At 36.3% G+C, this 18,754-nt stretch overlaps 1 protein-coding gene and 2 long non-coding RNA genes across 3 annotated transcripts in view; 2 read left to right on the forward strand and 1 right to left on the reverse strand.

Moving 5' to 3' along the window:
- LOC126585532 (uncharacterized) overlaps window positions 1–6,656 on the forward strand; it is an 83,283-nt gene extending 76,627 nt beyond the window's left edge. Inside the window, exon 2 of the long non-coding RNA XR_007610572.1 lies at window positions 6,531–6,656. This is a non-coding gene — a long non-coding RNA (uncharacterized LOC126585532). The remainder of the gene's footprint in view (window positions 1–6,530) is intronic.
- LOC126585538 (uncharacterized) overlaps window positions 1–8,374 on the forward strand; it is a 91,032-nt gene extending 82,658 nt beyond the window's left edge. The window contains exon 2 of the long non-coding RNA XR_007610581.1: window positions 8,171–8,374. This is a non-coding gene — a long non-coding RNA (uncharacterized LOC126585538). The remainder of the gene's footprint in view (window positions 1–8,170) is intronic.
- Window positions 7,217–18,754, reverse strand: part of LOC126585517 (uncharacterized) — a 63,355-nt gene continuing 51,817 nt past the window's right edge. Inside the window, exon 2 of the mRNA XM_050249968.1 lies at window positions 7,217–11,353. The gene's annotated coding sequence lies outside the window, so the exon portion shown is untranslated. The remainder of the gene's footprint in view (window positions 11,354–18,754) is intronic.

Below are 18,754 nucleotides of genomic sequence, written 5' to 3' on the forward strand. Positions count from 1 at the left end.
CCATAAAGTGTTTTTAAGGCAGTTTTGAGTGTTTATTTGCTGTTTTGAATCTTTTTGTTTATCTTAGTATTTTAAAGTATAGTTTTGCATTCTTTGAGTCTAGTTTAGTGCTTTAAACTTTGTTTTTACGTTTTCAAGTCAGTTTCCAAGTGATTTAGCAATCCCTCCTAATCCCCGGCCTAGAACGATCCCTACTTACATTCTTTACTACAATTGACAAAAAGAGGGTTTAATTTGTGTGCTTATATATTTCGCATCAGGAAGACAATGAACAGCGACCTAGCCATTGTCGGGACTCCATGGTCTTAGCCTGGGTTCGAGACACGAAGGGTCAAATGGTGGTGCAGGTGTGGGTTGGCTGGTGCAGCTTATTGGAGACGGTGAGGCAAGGTAGTGGAGTCGGTGATGTCTTACCAAGAAGATAGAGATATAGGTTGAGAAAGAGAGAGAGAGAGAGTTTAAGATGAGAGAGAGTGAGGGACATGATAGTTGAAAGAGAGAAAGGTTCAGAAGACTGGAAGACACATAATAGAGGGAAAAAGTGGGGTGTGGGCCCTACTAGCTCACAAAATAAGGCCACACCTTTACAATTAATAAAGCAGTAAATTTAGGGACGACTTGTTACACTTCCTTCTCTGTTGGAACCAAATTCGCTCACCACTGTGTGTGGAGGAGATGCACAAACGTAACTACCTGTAAAAAGACAAACAAGCTTAAGATAACCTAGGCACTGGTGTGATGCCAACCAAAGGCTCTCTGACAATTAAGTTAGTAAGCAATTTGAGACTCAAGTAGTAGGCAAGAGAATAGAGTATAAGATGATTACGATATCAAAGATGAACCCTAGAAGGGTGTTTTTATACTAGTTGAGAGAGAGTTTTTTAGGGTATAGAATCTGTATTAAACCGGGAGAATCTAAAAGGATATCTAGGAGTAGATATTGCATCCTTTTACGAGTATTATTACTTGCGGCGCACACCAATCCCTAGATTGTAGGAATCTCCAAGAATATAGGAATGTCAATCTTAGTGAAGTCGACGGACTTCACCTACCTTTTCAAGACACAGGATGATGGTAGCATCGTTAGTCCGTTTGTGCACCTCAGTCTGATCAGAGTTGTTGAGTCCTTGATTGGACTTTTGATGTATTTGTATTCCTACCCATTTTACCCCGGTTATAGAAAATCATGACCTCACAATTGCCCCTAACTATGTATCTGAAAAGGTTGTTCAGTTTGAGGATGGATAGAACCATTTCTTTTGGAGTAAATAAGAAATACATACCATTTAAAATTCTCCTAACAAGTGTGTAAACACAAAAATTTTGTAATGAATGAAATGAGAACACGTGTACAATGTAGATTTGTATTGATGAATTTGTATGGTTACAATCTCTGTTTACAATTTTCCTCTGATTCAGTCATCAAATTTGATGTAGATGCATAGGTTATTGATCCAAAGGTCATGATGACTTGATCTCGGACGAACAATTGAACGATTGCGTCAAGTTTTGAGCTTGAAAAAATGCATGGATAGTCTTCACCTCTAGGTTTGTTCATGACATGCAGCAAAGGTGATGTTATGTGGGATTTTATTGATTCAAGGGTCTTGGAGACTTGATCTTGAATTGAATGTCGTTACAAGTTTTAAGCTTGCAACAAAGTCTTGAAAGAATCGGCACAAGTGCTTGTTGATTCTTAAAGGGAATGCTTCGGCTTTGGTTAAAAGAAAGTTTCAGCTTTGGTTGTACGTTCTTCGAAGAGAGCTTTGGTAGTGTATTAGTCTTCAAAGACTTGGTAGAGTTTCTCCTTTTGTGAGAATTTCGGCCCTTCAATGTAGAAATTGTCGACCCTTATGCTTGTTTGAGGACCTTGTATTTATAGACTTCTCAAAGCTTGCATTTGGATGGATTTGGCTTTGATTTGTGTCTTGATTCGTCCATGGGAGAATTTAGGCATGTTTTGTGTCTTCATTTCAGCCACTTTCCCTTGCTTGGCCAAAATATAGGGCTGGTTACCTATTTTGTGAGTAATCTTCAATTCTTGCTTGTTTTATGAAGATGCTTTAGCTTACTTTCTGGTTTTGGGAGCAACTTGGACTCTTTGTCGATTTTAAGAGGGATTTTCTCCCTTTTGCCGACTTTTGGGAAGGTTTTGTACTTCCTTTGCTTGATTTGTGCCACTTGTCTTTGATGACTTGTCTATTTGTGAGGAGTCATATGCCACGTGGAGCTTTGTGATGCATCATTTGTATGCAACGAAATTTACATGCTACAAAAGCCCCCACTTCAAGGCGCGTTGTGGGGCATGTGGTTCACATGTAGGAAATGTGTTTTAAAGTCCTGCAATGTGAATGTTCTAACTGAAGGGTTTTCGAGACTTGATCTTGAATTAGTTTGCTTCTTCAAGGGCCGTAGAGAGGTATTTCTTGAACGAAACATTTCTTCAAGGGCCGTTGAGGTGTATTTCTTGAATTGAAATGATGAATTTCGTCAAGCGCGGTTGAGGCGTATTTCGTGGATGAATCATTTCTTCAAGGGCCAGCGAGGCTTGATCTTGAATGAAATGAAAATTGTCTTCAAGGGCCATTGAAGCTCGATCTTGAGTGAAAATGAATTATTTTTTTCTTCAAGAGAAGTGAAGGCTTGATCTTGAAAGAAAATGAATTTTTTTTTCTTCAAGGGTCGTAGAGGCTTGATCTTGAAAGAAAATTTGAAAATGGACAAATCAGCACATATTTATTATGCGTATTTGATTTTCCATAATCTGTGGCAAAATACATTTGGGGTATTTTGAGACTTGGATTTCTTTTTCCTTGTGGTTGTGGTAAAAAAGCTTTTCCTTCCTTAGGTAGGAATCTCCTTCACTTTTGGTAATGTGGGTGATTTCCTTCAAAATGTTGGAAAGCTTTGGTGATTTCCTTCCAGGTTTTGGAAAGATTTAATGATTGTCCATAGGTAAGTAGGATTTGCATTTTTCCTTTCCCTTTCCATTTTTTTGACCAAGGGGGTGTTTTCCCTCTTGGTTTGGGAAACTTGAAGACTTGTCCTCGCCATGGAGGGCTTCCCTTTTGTATTTTGGCAAGGAAAGATACTTTCCTTTGATGTTTTGGAAATTTTGAAGCCCTTTCCTTTTTTTTTTTTTTGTTTCGTTTTCTTTTCTTTGCTGATTTTTGGTGGAAAAACAGCATGCTTTCTTTTTCCTTTGTGTTGAAAAATGAAAAGCTTATTGCATGTAAAAATTACGCAGTTTTTCTATTTAGAGTGCATTTGGACTGTTTTTGGCATTAATAACAAACAAACAAGCATGCGTTTCACAACTATTAGACTTAAGTAAATAAACACATGTAATGTGCTATTAGGACCATAAGAATGAGTACTCAGATGATCAAAAACGTATTGGGTGTCAAAGCAAACAGTTTTTCAATTTCGAATGTATCTGGACTATTTTCGGCATTAATAAAAACAAACAGGTATGGGTTTGACATGTAAGATCCCACATCAACCAACGGAGAGGGGGTGATGTGCGTTATATGTACATACTTTCCTCCCTATAGTACGAGGCCTTTTGGGAACTCACCGGCTTTGGATTCCATCGGAACTCCGAAGTTAAGCGAGTTTGGGCGAGAGCAATCCTAGGATGGGTGACCCACTGGGAAGTTCTCATGTGAGTTCCCAGAAATAAAACCGTGAGGGAATTGTAAGCCCAAAGCGGACAATATCGTGCTACGGCGGAGCCGAGACTTGGATGTGATAGAATGGTATCAGAGCCACTCTACCATTCAGTACAGCTGTGCCGGCGAGGACGCTGGGTTCCCCTTAAGTGGGGTGGATTGTAAGATCCCACATCAACCAACAGAGAGGGGGTGATGTGCCTTATATGTTCATACTTCCCTCCCTATAACACGAGGGTTTTCTGGGAACTCACACGAGAACTTCCCAGTGGAATATTGATATGCTTAAACCCATAGTTTGTGTGAGATTTTTGGATGAGAAAATTATGTGTTAATGAAAACTTGGGGTGTTGAATTTGCAAAGCTACTTTCCATCATATATAGGGATGGAAACTATATGGATGACATAGTAGGTCGCATGCTTCTGTCCTCTTACTCTTTTAGAAAGTTGATTCGTCAATAAATGTGTTGTATAAAGGTACTCAACCTCTACCCTAACCCACACATTTCTATGTCAAACCCTAATTCAAATTAATGTCTTATAGACTAAGTACCAGCCCTTCACGGATAAGCCTAATCTTTGATTCATTATATACTAAAAGATATATTTGGGGATCTAATTAATCTGGCTCATGTATCTATTAGCCTTCACATCTCACCCCAAAAGTATACAAACAATTATTTATTTATTTTTTGCCGAACCTTTTTTTGGGAACAATTATGATATTTATTGATTAAGAAGAAATACGTACACAAGTGAGGATATGGTGCATAAAATTCTGTCACATCCCAGTCTCGGCTCCACCGTAGCACGATATTGTCCGCTTTGGGCTTACCATTCCCTCAAAGTTTTGTTTCTGGGAACTCACACGAGAACTTCCCAATGAGTCACCCATTCTAGGATTGCTCTCGCCCAAACTCGCTAAACTTCGGAGTTCCGATGGAATCCGAAGTCAGTGAGTTCCCAAAAGGCCTTTTGCTATAGGGAGGGAAGTATGTACATATAAGGCACATCATCCCCTCTCCGTTGGTCGATGTGGGATCTTACATGACACCCATTCATACTTAATTAAATAAATACATATAATGCTCTGCTTGGACCATAAAAATGAGACTTAAAAGATCAGGAGCTTATTGGGTGTCAAAAGCGCACAGTTCTGCTATTTGGAGTGCATTTGTACTGTTTTGGCTTTAATAAAAACAAACGAATGTGCACTTCACAACCATTGGAACTTAAGAAAATAAACACATGTAATGCGCTACTAGGACAATAAGAATGAGTACTTAAACTGTTAAATGCTCATTAGGTGTCAAAAGCACATAGTTTTTCTGGTCGGAGTGCATTTGGATTGTTTTGGCATTAATAAAAACAAACGAGAGTACATTTTACAACCATTGGACCTTAAGCAAATAAACACATGAGTACTCAAAAGAGAAACAACTTATTGGGTGTCAAAAGCGCATAGTTTTTCTATTAGGAGTGTAGTAGGACTATTTTTGGCATTAATGAAAACAAATGAGCATGTGTTTGACAACCATTGGAATTGAAGCAAATAAGCCCATATCATGTGCTACTAGGACCATAAGAATGAGTGCGCAAAAGATCTTATTGTTTGTCAAAAGTACATAGTTTCTCTATTTGGAGTGCATTTGGACTGTTTTCGGCATTGATAAAAATAAACGAGCGTGCGTTTGACACCCATGGGAACTTAAGAAAATAAAAAAATATAATGCGCTACTTGGACCATACAAATGGGAAAGAGATCCTCTCCAGATCTCTTCCACCAAGGCCACCGGATCAAGTGATCCGGGCCCTCCAAATTTCATCAAACGACCAAAAATTATCATAGCTTTTAAGGGGTCAAAACAGGTGGGCCGTTGGATGAAATTTGGAAGGCCAGGATCACTTGATCTGGTGGCCTAGGTGGAAGAGATTTGAAGAGGATCTTGATGTGAGAATTTCTTGACACACAAATTAAACCCTCTTTTTTGACAATTGTAGTATGGATGTAAGTAGGGTATCGTTCTAGGCCGGGGATTAGGAGGGATTGCTAATCTATTCTAAATTAATTTAAAAATATTAAATAAGACTCAAGGACACAAAATTAGGCTAAAAACTCTAATAACTCGAAACACACTTAAAATGACTCAAAATAATGAAAACAATTCAATTAAACACTAGGAACTGAAATGGACGGAAATTAAATTAAAAGACTAACAATAAAGAAAACTAACTAAATAATATAATTTAATAATGGATGGGTGTTTGGTTTTGATGAAAAGTAAATTAAACTTAATTAAATTACAGAATTGATAAAAACATAAAATTAAGGTAAAATGATAAATGACGGACTAGCTAGAGGGTTCTTCTCCACACATGACACATATGCAACCTAAATTGATTTTCAGTTGTTCTTTCAATAAATTGTGAATCTCAATACTCCAGATTAACCGTGAACAGCACTTTTTTAATCTTCAAGTTTTCCTTAAGTTATTGAATTGGACGGGAAAACGCATACAACAATTCAAAACATTCTTCAAAAGTCCCCTACGTGAAAAGCATAATAGAGATACAATCAAAGATCATTAAACTTTGTGAAAACTATAAGCATTGACGAGGCATTCGTAACTATGAAAAGCATGATACTCTTGCCAAGAATTTACTTAACGTGATTGTGACTAGCAACCTTTACTACTTGTGAAAATAAGTTCATAACGATTAGGTGAAATTCACTTATATTCTAGCATCAAATTCATGCATGTAAATTAAGCGTGCACTCTCAACCAACATACACAAATCAGTTTTTATACGAACGGATAAGTAAATTGAAATCACAACTTATGAAATCACAACCGAAGGTAATCAATTCATATTACAAATATATTCATGGTTTCGAATTAACCTCTAGCCAAAATAAAATTAATTACACATTATTAAAACAAAAATAAAATAGGAGTTTGGAAAGATTAAACCGAAAGAAAGGATCTGCTGCTTGGACTCTGAACTGCATGGACTCTGAACTGCATTTTCATGCTGACCTCCTCCTCGCCACTGACTTCCCTTCTCTCCGCAGCTTCACGTTGCCCAAAGGGCAGCCCTCTGCCTTCCACCCATTCCCCCCACCTATCTCTGTGCTCCTCTTTGACCTATTTTCTCCCCTTATTTTATTTCTTCTTCTTCTCTTATTCCCTTATTCCTTTCCTCTGTCCACTCACGTACTGCCCTCCAGCTGCCAAAGCAACCTTCCTCGTTTTTTCTTTTTCTTTATTTTTTATATCCTTTTCTGCTTCTGGCAGCAGGGCTGCCCCCCACCAATCACGCCAACCTTATTTTTTTTTTCTATTTCGTGTCCCTCTCCTTTCTATCCCCCTCGTAATTTTTTATTCTCTTTTCTTTCACGCCTAACCTTCCCGTCAGTCAAGGTTGCCAGCTGCAAAAGGGCAGCTCCTTCCCATCCTCAATTCTCTTGGATTCCTTTCACCCCCCTTTCTGCCTTTTTCTTCTTTTATTTTATTCTTCTTTTGTTTTCCTGTTGTTTTTCACGTTTTCTTTTCTTTTCTTTATTCTTTCTACAAAACATAACAAATCTTATAAACACAAAAATAACGTAAATAGCTCAAAAATATAAGGAACTAACTAAGAAAAGACGAGTGAATTCGAAGTAAAAATATATATAAATATGATCCGATCAAATACCCCCACACTTAACTTTTGCTAGTCCTCGAGCAAAACAAAGAAAACTAGAACAAGAAGTAACAAGAAAAACATTAGCTTCCCTCTATGTGACCCTCATAGAATTTCATTCAAGAAAACAAATCATCAAGAACCATAGCTAGCATCAAGGAACTAATCCAAGTTCATCTTCCTTATTCAAATATTAGCAGTAATCTTTGAATCATCCTTGAAGTGTAGTGTGTGAGATAGCCATGCTAATGCAATTTCAAGTTTTTATTTTTAAAATCATCATATGCAAACTAGTAACCTTCTCACGGGATATACACTCAATCACATATGTGTTTAGTTTTAGTGTGTTTCGCTCAAAGAAACAAATGTGAAATTTCTACCATAAGCTTGCATAAAGATCACTTCTCCACAGTCATAATTGCAAAACTTAAATCAAGAGGACTTTTATTGGATGTAATGAGGCTTAGGGATAGGGTTATTGAAACGAAAGAATAGGAAACACAAATTCCAAGCTACATTGCAAGCAATTTTTCTCTTTAGATTTATAAGAACTCAAGCTCTCCAACAATTCTTCTAGCACCTCCAACCATACCCTTAAACTGAAACTTGAACAACTTTTTATTTTCTTTGTGTACAATTTTTCTTTTTCTTTTTCTTTTCTTCTCTTTTTTCCCTTTTTTTTTTTTTTTTATACAAACATGAAATACCCCCACACTTATTCTTTTGCCAAACACCTTCAAAGTACTTCACAAACGTTTCTCATAAGACAATTTCGCATTGCTCGCTTGGAAAGGGTAAGGAAAAAATGTTTCAGGTATAAGGGTAGACATATCTGGTGATAAGAAATAAAAGGCTCAACATACACGGCTCAAATTGGCAATCTAATGATATCATTTTTCTTTGGGAAACATGGTTATTTGGGCCATGGTGGTAAACCTAATGCCTCTATCATTTCCAAGTTCATGCAATCAATGACAAACATTTCGAAAGATCGTTACGCAAGTTCTAGAGATGTATCTCACATAAGTTCATCACACATGAAAGAATAGGAGTGTATGAAAAATGCACACACTTTCAATCGGCTCAAAAACTCACATAGGATGTATATGGTCACTAAATTCACATATGAAGCTTTAAGTCATACTTTAGTTTCACATCAACAAGGCTATGTGCATTTGGTTTTTCAAAGATGATCAAACATGTACAAAACTAACAAGAGAATTAGGAATTTCATAAAACACATGTTAACTAAGTTCTTGATAATCGTGATTCAAATTTGATCTAATTATATCATTGGGTCGGGAAACTAACAAAAATCTAATTCAAAACAATAAGGGAAACAAGACAATATTTTTGGATTTTTAAATTTTCCGAAATTTTTTTTAATTTTTTTTTTTTTTAAAGAAAACAAAACTAATTAAGAACACAAAAAAAAACAACAACACAGAGACAAATGAAATTCTGGAGATTTCTACCCCCACACTTAAACTTGACATTGTCCCCAATGTCAGAAAACACTATAATGCAAAAATAAATAAAATAAACAAAATAATAAAAAAAAAAATAAAGCAATTGGACTGAAAACTTCCCTAATTTGCAGTAAAATCAAGCGATGACCCCCAAGCTAAAATTCTGCAATCAACTTCAAGGGTGGAAATAACCAAAAGTTCCTGCAAAGAAAAGAAATAATTCAGTTAAGTACGCAAGAAAATTAATTAAAAAAAAATTGCAAACGAAAAATTGAAAATTACGATAAAAGATAATGAATAAAACTAATAAGTAATCATTGGTCGTGCTTGTTGACTTTCCACAGCTTTCCTCTTGAACAGGGTGACACTTAGCTTTTCACTTGCAAGTGATGATTTTATGATATTGTACGGCGAAGCTTTGCTCTTTGGTTATGTTGCAGTTCCTTATTTGTTCTCCAAGCAGATGTGGCAGCTTCTCTAGTTCCTCAGTTCGGACTCCTTCCGCTGGGATGATTGTGCAAGCTGCATTCTTCTCTGCTTGTTTCTTCTGCACAACGGGCAGGCACGAGGGAAAGGTGTTGGTCCTTATTTCTTTCTTCAATCTTTCCAAGTGCCCACCTCTTGCTTTCTTTCTCCTTGTCCCTAGCTGAATTGTCTCCACATGCTTCGAGGTATCATTTTCACTTCCCTTACTGTCCCCCAGGCAGATGTGGTAGACGAAGAGAAAGCATAAAATGATGAAGATGAGTACTCGAGAGCAAGGCTAGGTAAGCAATCAGGAAGGGGTTCCAGGCAGTTGGCTCCAGATCGGAAGATTGATACCAAATGCTGGCTGATTGCTCTCTTTCTCCTTGTCGGAAAACAAAGACAATGAGAAGGACATGGAGAAAGCATGATATGAGATACTCTTGCTTTCAACCTTTATGATATGAAATACTTTTGCTTTGAATGGGTTGTTCGCAGGAGTATCCCAAGGAATGAGGAACACAGAGTGACTCGAGAGGATTCTTTGGGAATGCATTTTCGGAGATGAAGAGGTGTTGAGAGGGTGTGCTGAGAGAGTGTGCTTTTGCTGTGGAAGGCGAAGGTAGAAACTTATAGGACTTGTCTTCACAACCGGAACTGTTCTCTCACTTAGTGTCGGCAGCCGGTGGATGGGTGAAGAATACAAATTACGCGCTTTCTGACAAAGCTGCCCGTAATTTCCGCAAAGCTGCCAGTTGCATGTGACAAGTGCTGACTAGGCTGAGAGAGACAGATGGTTGGAATCGGCACTTCGACAGACTGCCCGTGATTTTCGCAGAGCTGAGTTTGCGTGTGACGGGTGACAACACGTCTGGACGAATTGATCTTGCGAAATCCGGGGTTCGGCTCGTGGTTTCTGAGCAAGCCCAACTTTTAAGAAATGAACGCCTCTTTTGAGAAAAGAATCCGGCTTTTGAGAACGGAAACTCCTCTTTTGAGAAAAGAATCCGGCTTTTGAGAAAGGAGCCCCGACTCTTCGATTTGCGAGAGGACGCATCTCTGAGGAGCGCCTCTTTGATTTCTTCTTTTTATAGAGGCGTTAATTTTGTTCCACAACACACTTGAGTACCCTCCTGTAAACACTCCCTTCTTGCACTTGTTTAATCTTGATCATTCCGACTCTCTTCTTTCTTTACCACCTCTGAAAAATGTCTGGCCCTTCTGATCGTCGTTTTGACTTGAACATTGGTGAAGAGGCAGCTCCGCCTTCACCAGACAACATATGGCGGCCATCCTTCATATCCCCTACCGGTCCCCTTACCGTGGGGGATTCGATGATGAAAAATGACATGACCGCTGCGGTGGTGGCCCGAAACCTTGTCACTCCCAGAGATAACAGACTGCTCGCAAGGCGGTCTGATGAATTGGCGGTCAAGGAGTCTCTGGCTCTCAGTGTGCAGTGTGCGGGTTCCGTATCCAACATGGCCCAACGCCTATATGCCCGAACCCGTCACGTTGAATCCTTGGTGGCTGAAATACAGAGTCTCAAGCAAGAGATTAAAGGGCTCAAGCATGAGAATAAGGAATTGCACAAGCTCGCACACAGCTATGCCACCAGCATGAAGAGGAAGATTGACCAGATGCAGGACACCGATGGTCAAATTTTACTTGATCATCGGAGGTTTGTGGGTTTGTTCCAACAACATCTGCCTTCGTCTTCTGGAGCGGCACCGCGTAGTGAAGCTCCAACTGATCAACCTCTGCCGCCTCCTCCTTCTGTGGTCCCGCCGACTGCTGAAGCCCCGCCTACTACTGAAGCACCACCCGACCAATGAATACTATTAGTTTACATCATTGTAAAATATTTGTACTTTTTTTATTATTATTATTTATTTATTTTTTTTTTTTATTTTTATTTTTTTTTTATGTACTTTTTTTTTATCATTAATTTTAAATTTTATCTTTTTTTTTTTTTTTTTTTTTTTTTATTATATCATTTTTTTTAAATTTTTTTTTTTTTTTTTTTTTTTTATGTAAATTAAAGTAGAAAGACTTTGGTTAACCTTCCCCCATACTTAAACTAAATAACACAAACTCACAGAAATCAAACAAATAACACAACTAACTAAACAAAACAAAATGAAAGCAGTAAAGATAAGGGTGTAAAAATGCAAATCTGATTGGGTTAGCGATTCCAAAGTCTCCCTTCGTTGAATGCTTGGGTTGCCTCCCAAGAAGCGCTTGATTTAACGTCTTTAGCCGGACGCATCTTTCCTTTAAATTTCCCTCAGCTCCATTTGTGCCTAAAATCAAAGAAAGAAAAATAAATCAAATATCAAAAGTAAAATACACAAACACCAATATAAACATAAACAAAAACAAAAATAAAAGGATTAGCAAAGTTACTAATCCCCGGCAACGGCGCCAAAATTTGATGTGAGAATTTCTTGACACACAAATTAAACCCTCTTTTTTGACAATTGTAGTATGGATGTAAGTAGGGTATCGTTCTAGGCCGGGGATTAGGAGGGATTGCTAATCTATTCTAAATTAATTTAAAAATATTAAATAAGACTCAAGGACACAAAATTAGGCTAAAAACTCTAATAACTCGAAACACACTTAAAATGACTCAAAATAATGAAAACAATTCAATTAAACACTAGGAACTGAAATGGACGGAAATTAAATTAAAAGACTAACAATAAAGAAAACTAACTAAATAATATAATTTAATAATGGATGGGTGTTTGGTTTTGATGAAAAGTAAATTAAACTTAATTAAATTACAGAATTGATAAAAACATAAAATTAAGGTAAAATGATAAATGACGGACTAGCTAGAGGGTTCTTCTCCACACATGACACATATGCAACCTAAATTGATTTTCAGTTGTTCTTTCAATAAATTGTGAATCTCAATACTCCAGATTAACCGTGAACAGCACTTTTTTAATCTTCAAGTTTTCCTTAAGTTATTGAATTGGACGGGAAAACGCATACAACAATTCAAAACATTCTTCAAAAGTCCCCTACGTGAAAAGCATAATAGAGATACAATCAAAGATCATTAAACTTTGTGAAAACTATAAGCATTGACGAGGCATTCGTAACTATGAAAAGCATGATACTCTTGCCAAGAATTTACTTAACGTGATTGTGACTAGCAACCTTTACTACTTGTGAAAATAAGTTCATAACGATTAGGTGAAATTCACTTATATTCTAGCATCAAATTCATGCATGTAAATTAAGCGTGCACTCTCAACCAACATACACAAATCAGTTTTTATACGAACGGATAAGTAAATTGAAATCACAACTTATGAAATCACAACCGAAGGTAATCAATTCATATTACAAATATATTCATGGTTTCGAATTAACCTCTAGCCAAAATAAAATTAATTACACATTATTAAAACAAAAATAAAATAGGAGTTTGGAAAGATTAAACCGAAAGAAAGGATCTGCTGCTTGGACTCTGAACTGCATGGACTCTGAACTGCATTTTCATGCTGACCTCCTCCTCGCCACTGACTTCCCTTCTCTCCGCAGCTTCACGCTGCCCAAAGGGCAGCCCTCTGCCTTCCACCCATTCCCCCCACCTATCTCTGTGCTCCTCTTTGACCTATTTTCTCCCCTTATTTTATTTCTTCTTCTTCTCTTATTCCCTTATTCCTTTCCTCTGTCCACTCACGTACTGCCCTCCAGCTGCCAAAGCAACCTTCCTCGTTTTTTCTTTTTCTTTATTTTTTATATCCTTTTCTGCTTCTGGCAGCAGGGCTGCCCCCCACCAATCACGCCAACCTTATTTTTTTTTTCTATTTCGTGTCCCTCTCCTTTCTATCCCCCTCGTAATTTTTTATTCTCTTTTCTTTCACGCCTAACCTTCCCGTCAGTCAAGGTTGCCAGCTGCAAAAGGGCAGCTCCTTCCCATCCTCAATTCTCTTGGATTCCTTTCACCCCCCTTTCTGCCTTTTTCTTCTTTTATTTTATTCTTCTTTTGTTTTCCTGTTGTTTTTCACGTTTTCTTTTCTTTTCTTTATTCTTTCTACAAAACATAACAAATCTTATAAACACAAAAATAACGTAAATAGCTCAAAAATATAAGGAACTAACTAAGAAAAGACGAGTGAATTCGAAGTAAAAATATATATAAATATGATCCGATCAAATACCCCCACACTTAACTTTTGCTAGTCCTCGAGCAAAACAAAGAAAACTAGAACAAGAAGTAACAAGAAAAACATTAGCTTCCCTCTATGTGACCCTCATAGAATTTCATTCAAGAAAACAAATCATCAAGAACCATAGCTAGCATCAAGGAACTAATCCAAGTTCATCTTCCTTATTCAAATATTAGCAGTAATCTTTGAATCATCCTTGAAGTGTAGTGTGTGAGATAGCCATGCTAATGCAATTTCAAGTTTTTATTTTTAAAATCATCATATGCAAACTAGTAACCTTCTCACGGGATATACACTCAATCACATATGTGTTTAGTTTTAGTGTGTTTCGCTCAAAGAAACAAATGTGAAATTTCTACCATAAGCTTGCATAAAGATCACTTCTCCACAGTCATAATTGCAAAACTTAAATCAAGAGGACTTTTATTGGATGTAATGAGGCTTAGGGATAGGGTTATTGAAACGAAAGAATAGGAAACACAAATTCCAAGCTACATTGCAAGCAATTTTTCTCTTTAGATTTATAAGAACTCAAGCTCTCCAACAATTCTTCTAGCACCTCCAACCATACCCTTAAACTGAAACTTGAACAACTTTTTATTTTCTTTGTGTACAATTTTTCTTTTTCTTTTTCCAAAAATTTGATGTGAGAATTTCTTGACACACAAATTAAACCCTCTTTTTTGACAATTGTAGTATGGATGTAAGTAGGGTATCGTTCTAGGCCGGGGATTAGGAGGGATTGCTAATCTATTCTAAATTAATTTAAAAATATTAAATAAGACTCAAGGACACAAAATTAGGCTAAAAACTCTAATAACTCGAAACACACTTAAAATGACTCAAAATAATGAAAACAATTCAATTAAACACTAGGAACTGAAATGGACGGAAATTAAATTAAAAGACTAACAATAAAGAAAACTAACTAAATAATATAATTTAATAATGGATGGGTGTTTGGTTTTGATGAAAAGTAAATTAAACTTAATTAAATTACAGAATTGATAAAAACATAAAATTAAGGTAAAATGATAAATGACGGACTAGCTAGAGGGTTCTTCTCCACACATGACACATATGCAACCTAAATTGATTTTCAGTTGTTCTTTCAATAAATTGTGAATCTCAATACTCCAGATTAACCGTGAACAGCACTTTTTTAATCTTCAAGTTTTCCTTAAGTTATTGAATTGGACGGGAAAACGCATACAACAATTCAAAACATTCTTCAAAAGTCCCCTACGTGAAAAGCATAATAGAGATACAATCAAAGATCATTAAACTTTGTGAAAACTATAAGCATTGACGAGGCATTCGTAACTATGAAAAGCATGATACTCTTGCCAAGAATTTACTTAACGTGATTGTGACTAGCAACCTTTACTACTTGTGAAAATAAGTTCATAACGATTAGGTGAAATTCACTTATATTCTAGCATCAAATTCATGCATGTAAATTAAGCGTGCACTCTCAACCAACATACACAAATCAGTTTTTATACGAACGGATAAGTAAATTGAAATCACAACTTATGAAATCACAACCGAAGGTAATCAATTCATATTACAAATATATTCATGGTTTCGAATTAACCTCTAGCCAAAATAAAATTAATTACACATTATTAAAACAAAAATAAAATAGGAGTTTGGAAAGATTAAACCGAAAGAAAGGATCTGCTGCTTGGACTCTGAACTGCATGGACTCTGAACTGCATTTTCATGCTGACCTCCTCCTCGCCACTGACTTCCCTTCTCTCCGCAGCTTCACGCTGCCCAAAGGGCAGCCCTCTGCCTTCCACCCATTCCCCCCACCTATCTCTGTGCTCCTCTTTGACCTATTTTCTCCCCTTATTTTATTTCTTCTTCTTCTCTTATTCCCTTATTCCTTTCCTCTGTCCACTCACGTACTGCCCTCCAGCTGCCAAAGCAACCTTCCTCGTTTTTTCTTTTTCTTTATTTTTTATATCCTTTTCTGCTTCTGGCAGCAGGGCTGCCCCCCACCAATCACGCCAACCTTATTTTTTTTTTCTATTTCGTGTCCCTCTCCTTTCTATCCCCCTCGTAATTTTTTATTCTCTTTTCTTTCACGCCTAACCTTCCCGTCAGTCAAGGTTGCCAGCTGCAAAAGGGCAGCTCCTTCCCATCCTCAATTCTCTTGGATTCCTTTCACCCCCCTTTCTGCCTTTTTCTTCTTTTATTTTATTCTTCTTTTGTTTTCCTGTTGTTTTTCACGTTTTCTTTTCTTTTCTTTATTCTTTCTACAAAACATAACAAATCTTATAAACACAAAAATAACGTAAATAGCTCAAAAATATAAGGAACTAACTAAGAAAAGACGAGTGAATTCGAAGTAAAAATATATATAAATATGATCCGATCAGATCTCTTTCCATACGAATGAGTACTCAAAAGATCAAAGCTTATTGGGTGTTAAAATGCATAGTTTTTCTATTTGGAGTGCATTTGGATTGTTTTCGGCATTAATAAAAACAAATGAGCGTCTGTTTCACAACTATTAAGACTTAAGCAAATAAACACATATAATGCGCTATGACAACCATAAGAATGAGTACTCAGAAGATTGAAAGCGTATTGGGTGTCAAAAGCATACAGTTTTTCTATTTGCAGTGCATTTGGACTTTTTCAGTATTAATAAACACAAACGGGTGTGTGTTTGAACCCATTAATACTTCAGAAAATAAACACAAATAAAAATGAGTACTCAAAGACCGGGAGCTTATTGGGTGTCAAAAGCACATAGTTTTTCGATTTGGAGTGCATTTGGATTGTTTTGGCATTAATAAAAACAAACCAGTGTGTGTTTCACAACCATTGGAACTTAAGCAAATAAACACATGCACTAAGCCTATAAGAATGAGTACTTAAATGATCAAATGCTTATTAGGTGCCAAAAGCACACCGTTTTTCTAGTTGGAGTGCATTTGTAATGTTTTGGCATTAATAAAAACAAACTAGCGTGCGTTCTACAACCATTGGACCTTAAGCAAATAAACACTTGTAATGCACTACTAGGACCATAAGAGTGAGTACTCAAAAGATCAAAAGCTTATTGGGTATCAAAAGTACAAATTTTTTCTATTTTGAGTGCATTTGGACTATTTTCGGTATTAGTAAAAATAAACGAGCGTGTGTTTGACACTCACTGGAACTTACGAAAATAAACACATGTAATGTGTTACTTGGATCATATGAAAGAGTACTGAAAAGAACAAAAGCTTATTGGGTGCAAAAAGTGCATTTAAACTGTTTTTGGCATTTATAAAAAGAAACGAGCGTGCGTTTCATAGCCGTTAGAACATAGGCAAACAAACACATGTAATGTGCTACTAGGACCATTAGAATGTGTACTCAAAAGATGAAAAGCTTATTGGGTGTAAAAGGCACACAGTTTTTCATTTCTAATGCATTTGGACTGTTTTTGGAATTAATAAAAACAAATGAGCGTGCGTTTGACAACCATTGAAATTTCATAAAATAAACACATATACTGCGCTACTTGGACCATAAGAACGAGTATTAAAAAGACTAAAAATTTATTGGGAGTAGAAAGCACATAGTTTTTCTATTTGGAGTGCATTTGAATTGTTTCTGGCATTAATAAAAATAAACAAGCGTGTGTTTAAGACCCATTGGAACTTCAGCAAATAAACACATATAATGTGCTACTTGGACTCTAAGAATGAGTAATCAAAATATCAAAAGCTTATCGGGTGTCAACAGGACACAATTTTTCTATTTGGAATGCATCTGAATTGTTTTCAGCATTAATAAAAACAAATAAGCGTACGTTTGACACCCATTGAAACTTAAGAAATAAATGCATATACTGCGCCACATTGACGTTAAGAACAAGTATTCTAAAGATTAAAAGTTTATTGGGAGTCAAAAGCACACAGTTTTTCTATTTGGAGTGCATTTGGATTGTTTCAGCATTAATAATAATAAAAAAAATGAGCGTGTGTTTGACACCCATTAGAAATTAAGCAAATAAACACATACAATGTGCTACTAGGACCATAAGAATGAGTAATCAAAAGACCAAAAACTTATTGGGTGTCAAAAGCACACAGTTTTTCTATTTGGAGTGCAATTGGGCTGTTTTCAACATTAATAAATACAAATGAGTGTGTGAGACCCATTGGAACTTAAGAAAAAAAAAGCATATAATGCGCTACTTGGACCATAAGAATGAGTACTCAAAAGATCAAAAGCTTATTGGGTGTCAAAAGCATACAGTTTTTCTATTTAGAGTGAATTTGGATTGTTTTCGGCATTAATAAAAATAAAAGAGTGTATGTTTGACAGCCATTGGAACATAAGAAAATAAACATAATACATACAATGTGCTACTAGGACCATAAGAATGAGTAATCAAAAGATCAAAATCTTATTGGGTGTCAAAAGCACACAATTTTCCTATTTGGAGTGCATTTGTACGGTTTTCAGCATTAATAAAAACAAACGAGCGTGTGTTTGACACCCATTGGAGGTCAAGAAAATAAACACATAAACCATAAGAATGAGTGCTCAGAAGATCAAAAGCTTATTTTTTTTTTCAAAAGTATACAGTTTATCTATTTGGAATGCATTTTGACTGTTTTTGTCATTAATAAAAACAAATGAGCATATGCTTCACAACTATTAGAACATAGGCAAACAAACACATGTAATGCGCTACTAGGACCATAAGAATGAGTACTCGAAAGATCAAATGCTTATTTCGTGTCAAAAGCACACAGTTTTTCTATTGGAATGCATTTGGACTGTTTTCGGCATAAATAAAAAGAAGCGAGCATGCATTTGACACTTGTTAGCACTTAAGCAAATAAACACATATAATGTGCTACTAGGACAATAAGAATGAGTATTGAAAAGAAAAAGCTTACTAGGTGTCAAAAGCACACAGTTTACCTATATCAAGTGCATTTGGAATGTTTTTGGCACAAATAAAAACAAATGAGCTTACGATTGACACCCATCAAAACTTAACCAAATAAACACATATACTATGCTACTTGGACCATAAGAATGAGTACTCAAAAGATCAAATGTTTATTGTGTGTCAAAAGTACCCAGTTTTTCTCTTGGGAGTGCATTTGGATTGTTTTCCGCATTAATAAAAACAAATGAGTGTGCGTTTGACACTCGTAAAAAATTAAGCAAATAAACACGTATAATGTGCTACATGGACCATAAGAATGAGTACTCAAAAGATCAAAAGCTTATTGCGTGTCAAAAGCTCACAAT

This window comes from Malus sylvestris, chromosome 10 (genome assembly GCF_916048215.2).
Source record: "Malus sylvestris chromosome 10, drMalSylv7.2, whole genome shotgun sequence".
Classification (NCBI taxonomy): Eukaryota; Viridiplantae; Streptophyta; class Magnoliopsida; order Rosales; family Rosaceae; genus Malus; species Malus sylvestris.